The sequence below is a fragment of the Podarcis bocagei genome, assembly GCF_964188305.1.
Source record: "Podarcis bocagei genome assembly, chromosome: 8".
NCBI lineage: Eukaryota > Metazoa > Chordata > Lepidosauria > Squamata > Lacertidae > Podarcis > Podarcis bocagei.
In genome coordinates, this window is record NC_138133.1 from 22967155 (window position 1) to 22985051 (window position 17897).

The 17897-nt window shown below is 43.7% G+C and overlaps 2 long non-coding RNA genes across 2 annotated transcripts in view; one reads left to right on the forward strand and one right to left on the reverse strand.

Moving 5' to 3' along the window:
* Positions 1 to 516: 516 nt before the first annotated feature.
* Positions 517 to 17897, reverse strand: part of LOC308594084 — a 375081-nt gene continuing 357700 nt past the window's right edge. The window contains exon 2 of the long non-coding RNA XR_014011303.1: positions 517 to 690. This is a non-coding gene — a long non-coding RNA (uncharacterized lncRNA). The remainder of the gene's footprint in view (positions 691 to 17897) is intronic.
* LOC308594006 lies at positions 2540 to 4568 on the forward strand. The gene is made up of 2 exons (XR_014011213.1): positions 2540 to 2683; positions 2742 to 4568. It is a non-coding gene; the product is annotated as an uncharacterized lncRNA (long non-coding RNA).

Sequence of the window (17897 nt, forward strand, 5' to 3'; positions counted from 1 at the left end):
AGAAAGGGGAGGTATGGGGGAGTCCGAGAAACAAGGTTTATGAAAAAAAGGGTATGAAACTATACATGTTTGTATGTCTTTTTATATGTTTGTATTGTTTTAAAAAAAAATTGTAAAACCAATAAAAATTTTATATATATAAAAAAATGAAGTTCGCAGTGGAACATTTAAGACAAACAAGCAGCCATGTTGACAGTTCTGTGGTACTGACAAGTCACCCCCTCCTCTGTTCTCTGGCCACAAGGCAACAAATTTATATGCCCACCATGGGTCCCCCTAATGACTGAGACCTTTCAACCACCCCTTAACCAGAGGGGAGCCTCATTTCAAAGTGTGCTCAATAAAAGACCAAACTTTTACAACTGTCAGCACTAGGTCTCATTTATTCAGGGGTGACAGCAGCCGAGGAGCCCATATTCCCCCCCCCCCGGAGGTCAGCCTGCGGTAGCTCTTGCAACTGCCTGTGGACCACAGCTCCCAGAAACCCCCAGGAGCAGTCCTTTTGCATCTACCCGATACAATACGATAATCTTTATTGTCATTGTCCCATACAGAACAACAAAATTGAAAAGATCTACATCAGACATTCAAAAACCAACAAACCTGCTATCCCAGCTATGCCAGCCTGGTTAACCCCCTAAAAACTCTGATACCCCATAATTAAATACAATATACTCCCATAGAGACTACCTTACACTGCGTTTAAAACCAAAATCACATTTGGATAGAAACTGTTTCTCAGGTGGCTAGTCCTAGTCTTTATAAACCTGAACCTTTTTCCAGAAGGCAGAAGCTGAAAGAGATCATTTCTGGGGTGTGCACTGTCCTGCACTGTCTCTGCAGCTTTCTTATGACACCTGAAAGTATAGATTTGATCCAAAGTGGGAATAGTGCACCCAATTATTCTCTCCACAGTCTTTACAACCTTGGATATCTGTGCTGCGTGGTTTTCTTTGGAGGTGAGGAGGTGACAGGAGCTGCCCCTGTGGATGTCTGACATGCTTGCAAGTTGCACAATGTGGGTGGGGTGTGTGGCACAAGGTGAGCTATAGTGTTCCTCATGCCTTGTTTATGGCTGTGTGGTTGGTGGAGCATGTGGTGCGTGCCTGGGGAATGTGATGTTCAATGAGTGCTGATTGGATTGCCGTGCTGAGCCCTGCTTGGGATGCCATCTGTGCTCTGTCCCCTGTTTGTTTGCATCCCTGGACCGGCATTTCTGAGCTGCTTCCAGTGAGCTATCTCTGTGCAACCTTGCAGTTCGTACACACCTGGTGCCAACAGGTAGTGATGCTGTCTGAGATGGTTCTGTGGTTTGAAGGCTTGTCTTCCATTTGTAGGATGTGATCCATGAGAGGCAGTCAAGTACAACATTCCTTGTAATGCTAGAGGGGACATGCGAGGAAATGTTTGGTCCAGCCAGTTGAAACTTCCTGTTCCTCCTGGCTGGAGCATCCTTCCTTTTGCATGTGATAGGTGGGTATGACCTAACCTGTCCAGGTAACAAAAGGACAAGTCACGTAGCATCCTTCTTTTTGACTTCCTTCTTCGTTTGACCAGCTTTTAACTAGGACTGCTCTGCTAGCTCTCAGCTAGCAGAAGCACTGGGATTATTAACCCATATGGGGTAGATTCACATGTACGTATTTGTAACTAAGTCTACCTTCAGGAATCCAACTGTGATTGAATTTCTTTTACTGATTTTGAATCCGATTGTGGTGTCTTTATTCTTTTAAGAGGGATTCAAGGGAACTTACCAGGAACGTACAATTCAATCTGAGACAGACTGACTTGTATAATAATGAGAGGCTCACACGAACCTGCAACCAGCTATCTGCTGTGCATGTAAAAAGGGGAATGTAACTCTGCTAAGAAAAGGAACTTGCTAGCACAAGTTAGGAAGGATATTAATAAACATTAATTAATATAACCTCTCCTGCCACCCTGAACCTTCCCACACCATTTGCCCTTCCCAGAGCTTCCTGAATGGACCTACTTCACGTTGGCTTAACTTAAGCTGGTGTAACTAGCATCACCTTCCTGTGTTTAGGGAGTCAGCTACATTGGTAGAGAAAAAAATGCTTTATATGCATTATAACACTGTGACACCAGATGGCACTGTGGAGTCCCACCTTTTGCCAATGGTCTTTCCCTTTATGAAGTTTACAACGAGTTTAACTGAATCGGTTTTTTGATGTGTCTAAATTCAGCCCAGGATTATATTGATAGGAAGAAAGGAAGAGAAAGGAAGGATTGAAGAAATGTTGGTTACTATGAGTGCAGCAAAAGGTCAAACTTAAACATTTTAGGAATTTATTAACCCTAAACTTCACAGCTCTCTGAGACACCAACTTTCCCAGCTTCCTTTTCTCAAGAATCATTCAAACATCATCCAGATATCTATATTTTCCCTATTTCTTTTAGACCAGTGTTTTCCAAAGTGGGTGATACCGCCCGGGGGGGGCACTGGAACGATCCAGGGGGGCAGTAGTAGCCTCAGATGTAATTGGGGGGGTTGGGGATGGGTTGGGGGAAGCATAAAGAAAGAAGAGAATTTTGAAAAACCGTTCATACATGTTTCATCTGTTGTTTAATTATGCTTAGTGATGTAACATAGAGTTAAAGTCATCGTGGTTACTTTATTTTTCAAATAAACACACAAAATGCCAGATATAACCGACCAATGGTCAAACCCACACAAATTTGTCACTGCATCTTTCTGTTTGTTTGCTTAAAGAAGATAGCTTTCCAGGAGGGCTCTGAGCAATTTTCTTTTCTGAAAAGGGGGCAGTGGGCCAAATAAATTTGGGAACCTCTGTTTTGGATAGATGCCCAATGCGCTGTTTGGATACTGCAAGTGATACGTGTAGTCAGCCTAAGTCTTGAAACAAACGTGAAGAAACAATTTGGAAATGCTGTTTTTATTTATGCCTCTGTTTGGACTCTCACTGGTCGTAAGACAATGGACCACTGTCCTCTGTCTGTTTAATCCAATAGGGCTTGTGTCTGGAAATGCACCAGTATAATAGAACAGTTTGAACTACCAGCAATCCAGGAGTTCAATTTCTCCTAGAACTTGTTCAAATCAAGTATATTCCATGCAAAGTTAAGTAGGTGTGGTTGTCTTGAATTTAACAGTAAGTAGATAATCACTGTGTGTCAGGGTGTTTAGGTTGTGAATAGTTAAGCTATGTGTGCCAATTGTGTCTAGACCAAACTTTTAAATTACACAGCGCTGTGTGCCCTGTCGCTTTACTTTGTGTAAAGAAATATGTTTCACTAGCAATTGGTGGAACTTGTGGTGCTCTTGTGCAACATAATTCATGCTTTCACTGATTGCCTTCATTCTCTCTCTTTATAATACCCCCCATTCTTCTCTTTGTATTGAGGGCATGTAAGAATCACTGCAGCAAATCTGCAAACGGAGTATTCCAAGGAAAATCACTGCCCATTTGTCTTAGAAAGAGTACAAAAAGTACAAGCTGTGGGCAATCGCTGCTCTGCTCTGCTGTGCATTGTGCCAATGTTAGTACAAGCTACCAAATTCCCCTCCCCAAAACGCCTGTGGGACCAATGTAAAATAAAGAAAACAATGTATTTATTCATTTCCAGAGATTGATATTCAGAACCAAAGATGGGGTATCTTGAACCTGGTATGGAAAAATAATTTGGCATCACAGGGATCTCTTACTTCCCTCTTTAAAGGAAGAATACTCTTCTAGTCCACATGGTTGCAGAAATAAATCATAAATGTGCGAATAGTTTCCTCTGAAAGGTCAGAACAGGGACTTTAAAAGAGGCTTCTACTGCGCAGGAATAAAGAGCGTGTTTGTTCTGCATTGTCCCCTATCCCTTCTAGATGAGCTTAATTCATGACTTCATGCTGTCCCAATTCTCCAGAACCCCTTTCGTTTATTTTCTTTCACCAGCAAAATTGTCCCAGCATTTTGAATTCCAAGAAAATCCAATATTTCATTTATAATCAGCTAGGCAAACTTTATTTATCCATGCACGGCGTGTGCAATTTATTTTAACCTGCAAAATTGTACCACGGGGCAAATGCAGCCTTGTTCATATCTTCCATCAGGGCCGGCCCACCCATGAGGCAAAGTGAAGCAACCGCCTCAGGTGGCAAGATCCCCCTTTTTCCATGATATAGATCTTCACTCACCCCTTCTTCCCTGGCAGGGAAGGCGGTGCCATCTTGGGCCAACCCTGCCTTGCACCCTATTTTCCTGTGTCCTTTGCTGCATTTTAAACATGTCTGCCTGATATCCATGGAAAGGACACAACTTCCTTCTGCTCACACACAAACCTGTCAGCTGCAGTATGAAAATGTTATACACAGTCAATCTGCTACCTTTGTTGTTATTATTACCTGCATATATGTGTGTACCTATAATCTCCCGTACAGTCTGAGTCATTGGACTGAAGCCAATTCTCTTCACAACAGGTGCAGTGAAAGAGGCCTGGAAATGTTTCAACAGCGGGCGTGAAGAACAGCAAACACGCCAGTCATTATCAGCCAAGAAATTTTGTTTTAGGAAAATTAAAACTGTACACTCTGGCAATCTGAGTATAAGTGGCCTGCATTTGTGTCTTCCCACATCACGGAGGCTCCTGTCCTATGCCTAGTCATGTACTTAAATTACCTTTGAGTTAAGCGTCATTGGATTTTAAGTCTCTTAGTAACCTGCCTCGGGACGTTATGATAAATGATAGATTAGAAATGCATTAAGTAAAATCAGTCACAAGGAAGGGTGTTTTGTTTTTTGGACAGTATTTCCTTTTTAAAAAATTGCTTTTCTTAAACAACAGCACAGCACAGCATTTTATTTTATTTTATTTTATATTTTATTTTATTTTATTTTTTGTCAAACCTCACCTGAGCACAAGCCCTCTCTTTCAAGTAAGTATGATTGGGAATGCAGCCTTTGCTGAGCATCCATTTTTAGAAAAGTTTCCAGCACATCATTTCCGAGCCTTTCAAGATAGCTTCAACTAGGTTTATCTAATTACATGCTTGTTTGTTTTCACACTGTTTGTGTGAACATAGTCAGCCTCTTCTAACAGTCCTTTCTATTTAAAGTGACCTAATTATCCAAATGCTCTAGATGTCCCCCCAGGCCATTCAGGTTAATGGGAGTTTCTCTGCATAGCAATTGTCACTTTTCATTGTTATCTCTTGCCAGGTTTTTAAAGGTGACACTTGGAAGACCTCCTAGTTCTCTGGTTCCATGTTGTAATAGGTGACTTTTCTGCCGCCACCCCCCCCCCCCATTTCCCTTAGGTTACTGTTTTTAGCAATGTTTTTTATTCAGATTGCTTGCTTAAAAGGTAAAGGGATCCCTGACCATTAGGTCCAGTCGTGGCCGACTCTGGGGTTGCGGCACTCATCTCGCTCTATAGGCCAAGGGAGCCGGCGTTTTGTCCGCAGACAGCTTCTGGGTCATGTGGCCGGCATGACTAAGCCGCTTCTGGTGAAACCAGAGCAGCGCACGGAAATGCCATTTACCTTCCCGCCGGAGTGGCACCTATTTATCTACTTGCACTTTGACGTGCTTTTGAACTGCTAGGTTGGCAGCAGCTGGGACCGAGCAACGGGAGCTCACCCCGTCGCGGGGATTCGAACCGCCGACCTTCTGATCAGCAAATCCTAGGTTCTGTGGTTTAACCCACAATTCAGATTGCTTGCTTGCTTAGTACCTAACAAATAACGTTGCTATAGAAAGGAGATTGCGGCTAAGCACCAGGAAGAACTTTCTGACGATAGAAGCAGTTGGACAGCGGAAGAGACTCCCACAAGAAGTGGTGGATTCTCCTTCCTTGGAGGTTTGTAAGCAGAGGTTGATTTAGTTGAGATGCCTCCATCCTAGGGGCTTGAACTACATGACCCTCAAGGTCCCTTGCAGCTCTACGATCCTATGATTCCAAGAACTGCCAAGTATTTTTTAAAGTGTTATTGCTGTCATTAAAATTGGCTACAATGCCTAAATCAGACCACTGATAAGAATAAGAATAAGAATAAGAATAATTTTTATTTATACCCCGCCCTCCCCAGCCAAGGCCGGGCTCAGAGTGGCTTACAAGCGATAATAAAAACAAATTGAATGATTACAACTTAAAAACAAAATTTAAATACAACATTAAAATATGGAAACATTAAAATATTAAAATGTAGCCTCATCGCAGGAGGAGAAGGAAAGGAAAAAAGAAAATTAGTGGGAAATAGGGTGGAGCAAATGGGAACAACAACAAAATGTCGCAGTCTGAAGTGCTCCTGTTTTCCTGTTGCCAGTCAGTCAGCAATCCTTTCCACCACAACACTCCATTCCATTTTCTCCACCTGCCCAGTTTTCCATTTCCCCTTCCAACAATCTGTCAGCATTCTGTGGTCACTGAGCATGCTCACTCTGAAAAGGTCCTCCTCTACAGATGCTTTGTACCGTATTTTTCGCTCTATAAGACGCACCAGACCACAAGACGCACCTAGTTTTTGGAGGAGGAAAACAAGGAAAAAAATATTCTGAATCTCAGAAGCCAGAACAGCAAGAGGGATCACTGTGCAGTGAAAGCAGCAATCCCTCTTGCTGTTCTGGCTTCTGGGATAGCTGCGCAGCCTACATTCGCTGCATAAGACGCACACACATTTCCCCTTACTTTTTAGGAGGGAAAAAGTGAGTCTTATAGAGCAAAAAATACGGTATTTCTGCAAACCTTGGGACTCCGCTAGGCCCGATGCTTCTTGGCATCGATGCTGCCCTTTTGGCCACATAAGAATCAGCATTCATCTCTGAACTTTGATCGGGAGCTTTAACCATTCAAGATAATATGATTGCTTTGCCACCTTCATGCAGGTGTCTAGCGGTATTCTTGCCTGCGGACATGGGGCTTTGAAAGCTTTTCTCCATTGTTGGCTCCATGACATTTCAGTAACATAAGTTATATTTTACGACAACATAAATTCCTTCTATTGTTAGCCATTTTTATATATGTATGCGTTTGTTTTATGGTTCCTTGGGGCTAACTGTCATTTGTGGCTTTATTTTAGTATTTTGAAACTCACTGGGGGGGGGAGGAGGGTATTCGAGGGGTAGAGACAACAATGACCTCAATTCCATCTTATTCACACAGAACAAAAGCACAGAAGAGGCAGCCCGCTTCTGTTAGCTTTGTCGGAAAAGTTCTGCGGCATGAATAATGATACATTTTCATCCTGTAATTTCTACCGACTCTCCAAATCAAAAAGTTAATAAAGTGAAGGGTGTGTGAAAATGGCTGTTAAAAAAAAAATGACAGGAACAGGTAAGTAAAGGTTAAGATGAAATGTTAATGATGATGATTTCCCCCTGTAGCATTTTAGCTCCTGTCGATTGGGCTTTAATAATAATAAAAAAAGCAAAAGCCACCAAGCTTGCTCCTGCTTTCGAAAGAACGAATACTTCCTACTGGTTCCCTGCGTAGAAAAGCCACAGCAGAGTTTTTATCACCATGAGCAAGACGCGCCGCTTCTTTTTTCCCCTGCGCAGATATTAAGGAGAGGCAGTCAGAGTGGAAAGAGGGGGTGGGGAGGATAGTGGAAAACACACTGCGCTACTGGAAACCTCATGAAAGGCTAAAACAGTTGTGTCTTCGTTCTCTTCTCTATTGTTTCCTGAGCTCTGTCATTTGAATAACCTGTAACCCTTTCTCCATTTCAATCCTGCAGGAAGGCGGGTGAAGTATATTGAAGAGATAACCCCTCCGTTATATATAAACACAAAGTTTTCATTGTAGGGGGAATGTGTAAATAGCTCGAAGCACACAAAATTCTCTTGTTCAAACAGTAATAGCAAAATAATGTTTCTTTCATCTTCTCCCATAGCCTCTAAATTTTAAAATTACTCAGCATGCTCTTTGTTATTTACTCAGTTTTGCATGGATTTAAATTTCCACGGATTCAGCGGCAGGAACACTTCCAAGAAGTGTTAGAAGGATATTTGATTCAAAGCGGACGTTTCGCTTAGCAACATGTCGAGCCAATTTTCAAAAGTGGCATGGAAGAGCCCCCCTCCCCTTTATTTTTACGTTACATATTTATACTTTGTCATATTGCAAGAAATATTTATATCTGACTTGTCGGCATCCCTCTGTCTTGGGAGACAATGCAGGAATGTGCCTTCAGGAGTGAGGTCAAACCATTGGAGAGTTACAGCGCCTGCTGTGGCTGTAGAGACCGATAAGGGAGAGACATATTTTGTTGAAGATGGGGCGGATGAAGGTGTCCGGTTGTGCTGCTGAAGATGCACCATGACGTTTCTTCTCTCTGCGCTCCTCCCAGTGGTCATTCCTCCTCTGGTCACTGCTATGGATGCATGGCCTGTCTGTCTCTAGGCACTGAGGTCGTCTGCAAGGGATGCTTACATGGTGGGTGGACGTTGTCACGTTTGCAGACATCAGTGGGTTAGCTCCCCATAGAGTACATCCTTGGGGATCCTGCCATCTTCCATTCTGTGTACATGACCAAGCCAGCATAGATGCCGCTAAGACAGGAGTGCAAACTTGCTGGGAATGTGGACTTGGAAGAGCACACCAAGCCATTTATGTAAGTAACACAGAGACATTAATTCATCCTAAGATAAGGGTGCTATTCACATAGAGCAGCAATGGTATACAATGGAGGTGAAAACAGCTTTGGGACTTTTTTCAGAGCAGGTATGATTATATCATCTGCTAAAGTAACAAGGTAATTGACAGGTCTTTCTTGCTCTCGCAAATGACTAAGGTAAGAATGAGGCTTTCAAGTTTTAATGCTGTTTGAGTCATAATAGCATAGAGGAAGTCAGAGAACAAGGCCAGCTTACTCTTCTATGATAGTCAGCTGATCCTAAAAAAGAAAAAGGGTATTATGTGATGTACTACAGCTCTTGTAGTGGGGATTGGCGTTTAAAAGAGGGAAGGCACTAGCTGTGTAAACATGGCTTCCACTCGAAGCAAAGGGTCGAATCCACCTATCTCATATTCACTGTAGACTAACTGAAAGGAATGGAGTTAAGTGAGTCATGAATAGTTTAAGTCCATTTATTTCACTGAGAGTATGACTGAGTTGGATACAACCCATAAAGAAAATGGGGGAAAGCTGTTATGTATTTAGTGGTCTGTGTTTGCCGGAGCTTGAGTCTGGACTAAGGATTCTGAGCCCCTGTGTTCTGATTCGATACATGATAGCCAATCACAGAACATTTCAGGATTTGGGCCTCTGCCATTGGCTCTTAAAATCTGGGTCATGATTCGCAGCTTGGAAGTTTAGACAGCCAATCATGTTGGGAGTGGGAGTGGCTCAAGCCTTCAGAAATGTATATAATTAGTTGCTTTGCCCCTGTTGTCCAGTTCTGTTAGTTTGATAAAGGTTCTTGCTGTTATCACTGTGTCTTGCTTCATGGGAACCCACCTACACTTCAGAAGCCACCTTCTCTGAAGTATGGTGGACCAAAGTCATGAACATGGACTTAGACATCCTGTTTTCACATGGACGAACCGGTTACCTATTGGAAACCTGCAAGCAGGAGCCAGGTGCAACAGTACTGTCCTCTCCTGCGATTCCCAGCAACTCATATTTAGAGGCATACAGCCTCTGACAGTGACAGGTAGTCTGATCCTCCAAGAATTTCTATAACCTTTTCCTAAAACCGTCCCAGGGTTTAAGCAGTGCCAGAGGTGAGACTTGTGTCAGTAGGTAGGGAGACGCATTTCCTTCCATGTAACAGGAAAACCAACACCTGCTCCTCGGTGGATGGGTGTCTTTGTTATACACCTTTAGGCGTCAGGCAAAAATGTTCCTCTTTAAGCAGGTCTTTGGTTGAATTGTCACCCAATGCCCTTTTAAATGTGGGGTTCTTTTTGGGGGGGTTGTTATTCAGTTGTTTCTGTTTTTATTTTGATTGTGCATTCTGTGTTTTTATATTGCGATTTTATCCTGTGAACCAGGGAAGGGAAGTATATAAATTTCATAAATAAAATAAAATAAATGTCTTTACTCTTTGAAATAAGCAGTGTGCATCTTCAGAAGCCAAGAGAATTTGGGCTTCACACATTGCTTTACATTTAAAGTAAATGACCTCTCCACAAAACTCCTGGGAACTATAGTTGACCTGTCACAGAGCTACAATTCCCAGCACCCTACTAACTACCAAGATTCTTTGGTGGAAGCCATGTGCTTTAAATGCATGGTATGCAGTAAACTTTAACACCCAGATGTTTGGAAACTTTTGTGAGTTTTAATTTGCTTTAGTCTATTCTACTGCAGTTATAACTTTCTGTATGTTTTAAATTATTGTTGTGAATTGTTTAGTGATAAAGTTATTGTTTTATCCTTTTGTAAACCACTTTGAGGTTTGTTTCAACAATCAAGTGGTATATAAATTTTATTAAATAAATAGGAGCAGTTACAGTGGTACCTTGGGTTACATACACTTCAGGTTACAGACGCTTCAGGTTATAGACTCCACTAACCCAGAAATAGTACCTTGTGTTAAGAACTTTGCTTCAGGATGAGAACAGAAATCGTGCTCCGGCGGCGCGGCGGCAGCAGGAGGCCCCATTAGCTAAAGTGGTGCTTCAGGTTAAGATCAGTTTCAGGTTAAGAACAGACCTCCGGAACGAATTAAGTACTTAACCCGAGGTACCACTGTATATCTATGCATATAGATAGAAACACAGAGTGTTTACTTCCAGAGTGACTTCTGAGCTGCCAAGCCTAGTGTACATCCTGCAATGAAGTATCTTAGAATTTAACTCAGGGTGTTCTGGAATATTGGCCAGAATCAAGGAACAGATCAGTCAAAAGCACCACAATTTCTAGTTAAGATAGATGGCGGCTTCAGCGTCAGGGTCCTGCCAGATTCTGCTATAATTCACTTTAGGTTGAACTAGTGAAGGGCTTTAATGATGTACCTGAAAGACCAGCTGTGCTGGTACTACAGCATCTGTGTTTTTCTGTGCTATGCCCAACATGTGACCCAAAACAGCTTTTGGGCCATAAGCCCACACTTACACCAGGAAGAAAGTCCCACTGGAGGCAATGGGACTTAGTTCTCAGTACCCATGAATAGGATTGCACTCTTAGGCTGCAACCTGCTTACCTGAAAGTAAGCCCCACTGAATTCAGTAGGTTTGCCATCAAATAGATAGTTAGGGTTGTAATTTATTTTCCCTTTACATCAACAGGCTGGTCTAATAAACTGATACCATCCCAACAAAGTTAGCAGCTGTAGGATTGCTATTCTTTCTCCTGTTTATGAGTTGGGTCCATTTCTTCCAGAATCTCCACCAGCTCATTCCCTGTCTTTGTTGGGTGCACTCCCAAAAGACACAGCTGTGGGATTGCTGTAGAAGCAAAGAACGCATTCCAAGCATAGTGCTGCTGGATTGAGCCACTTATAGAAAGAGAAAAAGAGGCACCTGCTTAATTATTTTATTAGATATAGATATAAAGGTAAAAGGTAAGGAAAAGGACCCCTGGATGGTTAAGTCCAGTCAAAAGCGACTATGGGCTTGCAGCGCTTATCTAGCTTTCAGGCAGAGGGAGTTTGTCTACAGCTTTCTGAGTCATGTGCAGCGGCGTAGCGTGAGTTGTCAGCACCCGGGGCAACGCAAGTAATTTGCGCCCCCTAACCCGGGGCAAGGCAAGTAATTTGCGCCCCCCCAACCCCTAACCTGCGAGTTTCCGCTGGCGCTGCCGCACAAACAACGCTGCTTGCCCGGAGGAGGATGGAGGCAGAAGCAGCCGCCGCCTGTGCCTGGGCCGAGGGGATGGCGGCGGCGGCAGGGTGCAGAGGCTGCCCGTGCCCGGCCAGGCGTCGGTGGCGGCGTCGGCGCTGCTGCAGCGGCTGCTCCTCCTGCGAGCAGTGAGCGGAGCGCAGCCACAGCGACGGCGGGGGGCGCGCGCGCTAGGGCGCAAGGCTGGCGGTGGCGGTGGCGGCGGGGAGCCCGGCGGAGGAAGGAACTTGTCCCTTCCCTCTGGACTCGCGCCCCCCCCCCAGATGTTGCGCCCGGTGCGGTTGGCACCCCTGGCACCCCCCACGCTACGCCACTGGTCATGTGGCCAGCATGACTAAACTGCTTCAGGCACACCGGACCACCATGATGGAAGCCAGAATGCACGGAAATGCCATTTACCTTCCCGTCGCAGCGGTACCTACTTATCTACTTGCACCGGCGTGCTTTTGAACTGCTAGGTTGGCAGGAGAAGGGACAGAGCAATTTGAGCTCACCCTGTCACAGGGATTCGAACCACCAACCTTCTGATCGACAAGCTTAAGAGGCTCAGTGGTTTAGACCACAGCACCATCCGCTCCCTAGATATAGATATGAGTGCCCATCAGTAACTTGCAATGCCATATTGTACATCAGTGGCACCTAGAACACACAGCACTGTCTAACTCAACCCCACTTGCACTCTGCTTCTGAAATCTTTATTTGGGCTTCCTTTACCCCGCATGCATAAAACAACATTTCTTTAGAAAAGCTATCAGAAGTATATTACTATCTGCTGTTGCTGGGGGGGACGGGACAATACAGTCAGAAACTAAACTCCAAATTGCTATATGCCTAAACATTTAAAGAAAAGAAAAGAAAACAGCAACACACACTCACATCCTGTGTGTGTGTGTGTGTGTGTGTGTGTGTGTGTACACACACACACACAATATATATATATGCTAACATAAAAGTTAGAAACTTGTGTGGTTTTTAAAGAAATTATCGTGCCATATATTACAGAATCCTCTAGGGTGGTCTGTGTTGTATATCTAAGCATAGCTTTATATGCTGTACATTATCCTAAATTATAACCTAGAGCACTAGACAGTATCTGCATTTTATTTTCGCTGTGTTGTGGTGTGAGGAATAATCAACGTACGTATATTCATGGCAGCCTCAACTCTATTAAAGCTGTCATATATATTTTATTCTGGCTCACTACCTCCACTCTTGCTACAATGTAATTTTTTTTAAGAGAGAGAGAGAGATTCAGAGATTTTGACAGTAATGTGGCTTTTATTAATTTACTAGTGAAATACCTGTCGTTATAATAGGGTGTGAGTGGGCAAAAGAGGGCCTGTATATTGCAGGGGCCTGGTGTGTGTGTGCATGTGCACTCAAGCAGTACAACTCTATGTCTACCGGCTTTTATCCTTCATACATATGTCCTAGGCTATCTGCTAACAAGAATGCTGGCAGCGGAGGGTCAGACAGAAGACGCCGAACTATAATTTCAGGGAGTAATGCAAAATCCCATGACCAAAATGGTTGCACCTAGCCCCCCACAGTTCCACCAACACAAAGGAGAAGTTGTTTAGTTATACGTACTCATGAAAGTATTTAGTGAAGCTCCTTGGATCTTTGAGGAAACAGTTTTAAAAGGTGGCCACATCCAAATCTTATTCCACATATCCTCATCTAATTGGCATCCCAAATCCCTTTCCCATAAAGCCTTAAAGAATGTGAGCTGCCTAATGATTCTTCCTATAACATCTTAGGCAGTTGTACGGAATCTGTTACGGAAGCCCATTCAACTTCCAAAATGTTTGAAAACCAAATCGCGGCTTCTGATTGGCTGCAGGAAGTTCCTGCAGCCAACCAGAAGCCGCAAAAAGCCCCGTCAGACATTTGGGTTCCAAAAGAACGTTCACAAACCAGAACTATTGCTTCCAGATTTGCAGCATTTGGGAGCCAAACTTCCAAGTTCCAGGGCGTTTGGGATCCAAGGTATGACTGTATATGGGAGCTGCATATTTGAATGGGAACTAAAATATACTCGGAGTCGAGAATGGATTTCATGCTCTTTATTCAGCTCATAGTCGTGAGGAGGAATGGAAGTTCCCCCAGAATGTCTGCTTTATATACATTATTTACACAATGGGCCCCACGTGATTGGCTAATTCTGGGATTCACCTGTAGGCCAATCAGGTCGCGGATTCACTTCCACCTGGAGTTGGATTGGGTGGCTCCTGTGGACCAATTAGACTGCTGCATTCTGAATCCTATTGTTCTAGGGCCAATCAGACTGCTGCATTCTGAATCCTATTGTTCTAGGACCAATCAGACTGCTGCATTTCGGATCCTATTCAACTCAGTACATAATAGGAACAAAGACTGATACACAGAAAGGGACTTTTAGCACTTTGAGCAATTTTTGCCATGAATGGATACATAGATCAGTTACACCAAAAATTGGTCCACCATCTTGATTGGAAATGGTTCCCAGCATCCAAACATCAACAAAGACTGCCAGCCCGACATCAGGAACCCTCAGGCTAAATTTGGTGAAGATATCTCGAGAGGCAGTCAAAGATATGGCAAATAAAAAAGTAAAAAAATGAGGAAAGTCACACCAAAGTTATGTTTGGGTCCACCATCTTGCTTTAAAATGGTAGCTGGCATCCAAGCATCAGTAAAGATCATTGCCCCCATTTTGGAAGACCTCGCGTCAAGTTTGCCAATGATATCTCAAGAGGGGGTTAAATCTATAACAAAGAAACGGAAAAACCATCTTCCAACATACATGGTAGATAGAAGCCTGTTAAGTCATGATGCTAACTGATATAAATATTTTATATTCATTATTCAATAATATAGCTCCTTATAATATTACTAATACAGGATCTTATTTGCTTTAATGGTTACAGTAAACCAGAGGTTTTCAATCTTTTTGAGTCCATGGCTCCCTTGACCAACTACCTTCTTTCTGTGGCACCGCTGTGGGGCTCAGGAGTCCAGTTGTGCCACCCCTTGCCTGCAGAGCCAGCAGCCACTCACCCTTTTTCAAACACCATCCCTTGTGGAGTGTTCCTTCAGCCTCCTCTCCCATCTCCTTGGGAGTCCTCAGGGCAGCCCCCTGCCCTAAATAGAGGTGCCTTCTCACATTGCCCCACATGGGCCTGAGAAGCACCCCTTGGCCAGCCCCAGAGACACCATTTGCCTGGGGAGCTTGTAGCTGGGGCTGCTGCAACACAGCTGTGCAAGCCTTTGGGGGGCAGAGACACGAGAGGGCATCAGAGGAGGGAAGGAAGGAAGGAAGGAAGGAAGGAAGGAAGGAAGGAAGGAAGGAAGGAAGGAAGGACAGATGCCAGTGTCGCCCGTGGCACCCCTCCCATGGCACACTGGTTCAAAACCACTGCAGTAAACCTTGCTGTGATGTTTTGTACAGTATTTTGTGCTGTCTCATGGTGTCAAGTTAGAAAGGATCATTTTCAAAACCAAATAAAATATGACTACAAAATTAGTAAAGGTAAAGGGACCCCTGACCATTAAGTCCAGTCGTGACCGACTCTGGGGTTGCGGCGCTCATCTCACTTTATTGGCCGAGGGAGCCGGCGTACAGCTTCCGGGTCATGTGGCCGCATGACTAAGCCGCTTCTGGCGAACCAGAGCAGTGCACGAAAACACCGTTTACCTTCCCGCCGGAGTGGTACCTATTTATCTACTTGCACTTTGACGTGCTTTCGAACTGCTAGGTATGTTGGCAGGAGCAGGGACCGAGCAATGGGAGCTCACCCTGTCACGGGGATTCGAACTGCCGACCTTCTGATCGGCAAGTCCTAGGCTCTGGTTTAACCCACAGTGTCTCGCTAAAATTACTCGGCACGTAAGCCCAGGTTTACACTGACTGCCCACACTGGGCCTCTGCTCTCAAACATTCAGAAAAAAACACGTGCTCTAACCATTGTGAACTTCCTCTGATGACGGTGCTTCCATCATCTGCATAAATGCGGGTGATCAATCTATTCTACCACCAAAGCTTCAAGCACACACATCAAAAGCATTGGAAAAGGAAGAGCCTATTTGTATGGATAGCATTTTGTTCCCTTTACAGCTATATTAACAGAACACATAAAACTAATTGTAAATCTTGTGGGTTTGTTTTAGAATCTTCTCTTGCAGAACAGTTGTATGATTTACAGATCACTGCATCTAGGGCGAGAGAGTGCCTATATTCCATTAGAATATAACATTTAAAGAACAGTGAAATGGTAGGCTGTGTTGACTGCATTTATATCCAACCTTTCCTCCAGATTGCTCAATGCAATAGAATGGCTGCCCCCCTCCCCATGTTATCCTTATTTGCAACAACTCTGAGAAGAAATCTAAACTGAGAGGCAATGATCGGCTCAAGGTACTGAACTTCATGGGTTCATGAGGATCTGAACTTGGGCTTCCTCAGTCTCTGTCAGCATTACACTGGTGGCTGCTGCCTGCTGAGGCTAATGGAGTGAAGAACACATCTGAGTGTCTAACAGCAGCTGGATCTCAGGATAGGCTGGCCAATGTTTCCCAAACACTGCACTGTCTACACCTGTGTTTCCCAAACTTGGTCTTCAGCTGCTTTTGGACTACAACTCCCAGCATCCCTAGCTAGCAAGACCAGTGGTCAGGGATGATGGGAATTGTAGTCCAAACGCAGCCGGAGACCCAAGTTTGGGCAACACGGGTGTAGACAGTGCTAAACTAGATGGCTCAATGGTATGATTCCATACAGTATGCGGAGGCTTCCTATGTTCCTCTGGATGAATTCTAATCAGTCCAGGGACTTAAATAATTTTATGTCTTTCTTATTTATTTATTTATTTATTTTCAGAGAGAGGAGAGAGAGGGAAAGTAAAGCTGCAAAGGAACATGCTGAAGTGCTTTCTACAGATTGGTTGTAGGCGTTGGGAATGAACCACTTTATGAAAATTGCAACAAATATCTATTTCCCATTTGATCAGGTGTTTCCCATCTCAAGGAAACAGTGATATCTGGAAGATTGAATTGTCTTGTGGTCCTGCCTGAACATGAATTTTCTATGGGAAATTGCTTAGGAAGGGAAGTTGTTTTCCCTCTTTTTCTCTCAATAGATAGCTCAGTTGGTTAGAGCATGGTGCTAATAACACCAAGGTTGCAGGTTTGAACCCTGTATGGGACAGCTGAATATTCCTGCATTGCAAGGAGTTGGTCTAGATCAGTGTTCCCCAACCTTGGGCCTCCAGTTGTTTTTGGACTACAACTCCCATCATCCCTCGCTAGCAAGACCAGTGGTCAAGGATGATGGGAATTGTAGTCCAAAAACTGGAGGCCCAAGGTTGGGGAACACTGGTCTAGATGATCCTCAGGCTCCAACTCTATGATTCATTCTCTCTCTCTCTCTCTCTCTTTCCAGAATGTGATGGGGTAAGGGGAAGGTCACAGCAATGCCAACTCCCAAGTCAGAAGGCAGGTGGAGAGTGGGGGGGGGGTATAACAGAGGGGAAGGTAAGAACTTGTTCTGGGTTTGGATGGGTTTGGTTGGGTTCTGGGACTGGTGGGGTTGAGGGAACTGGCTGCTGTTGGTGGGCCACTTTCTCTTTCGCCAAATTGCCATTATGGGTAAGCCACGCTTGCAACATTGTAACTAGGATACCAAAGCAACAAAATAAAAAGCAACATTGTAGTAGAACTACCCATCTTCCACAAGAAACAAATTTGCAGCAGTGGAACGCTGTTCTGAAATAGTATTATCTGCAAATAAACCAAAGGGTGCATTCGCCACAGCCGTAACTCATTTGCAATGAGCAGTGTCAGATAAAAGAAAATCAAAACTCCACCATAGCTTGAAAAGAGTCCTTGATTCCATTTGAGTCGTTTTGTACTGAAACAATAAGTTTTAAAAATTGATATTGGATGCTAATAAAGAAATTGAACCCCAAACTTTCTATGGTATGTTTATATCTGTAAATTACTGCAGATCTTTTTACAAAATAAAATAAAATAAAATAAAATTATCATCATGTCAATGTTTGTTTCGATTCCTTTGTGCCCAAAGGTCTTTAGATGAAGGACCCTTTAGGGATGCAGGGATTGTGCTTGTTCACAAGAAGCCTATGAGAAGGCTTTGCTTTAGGTAT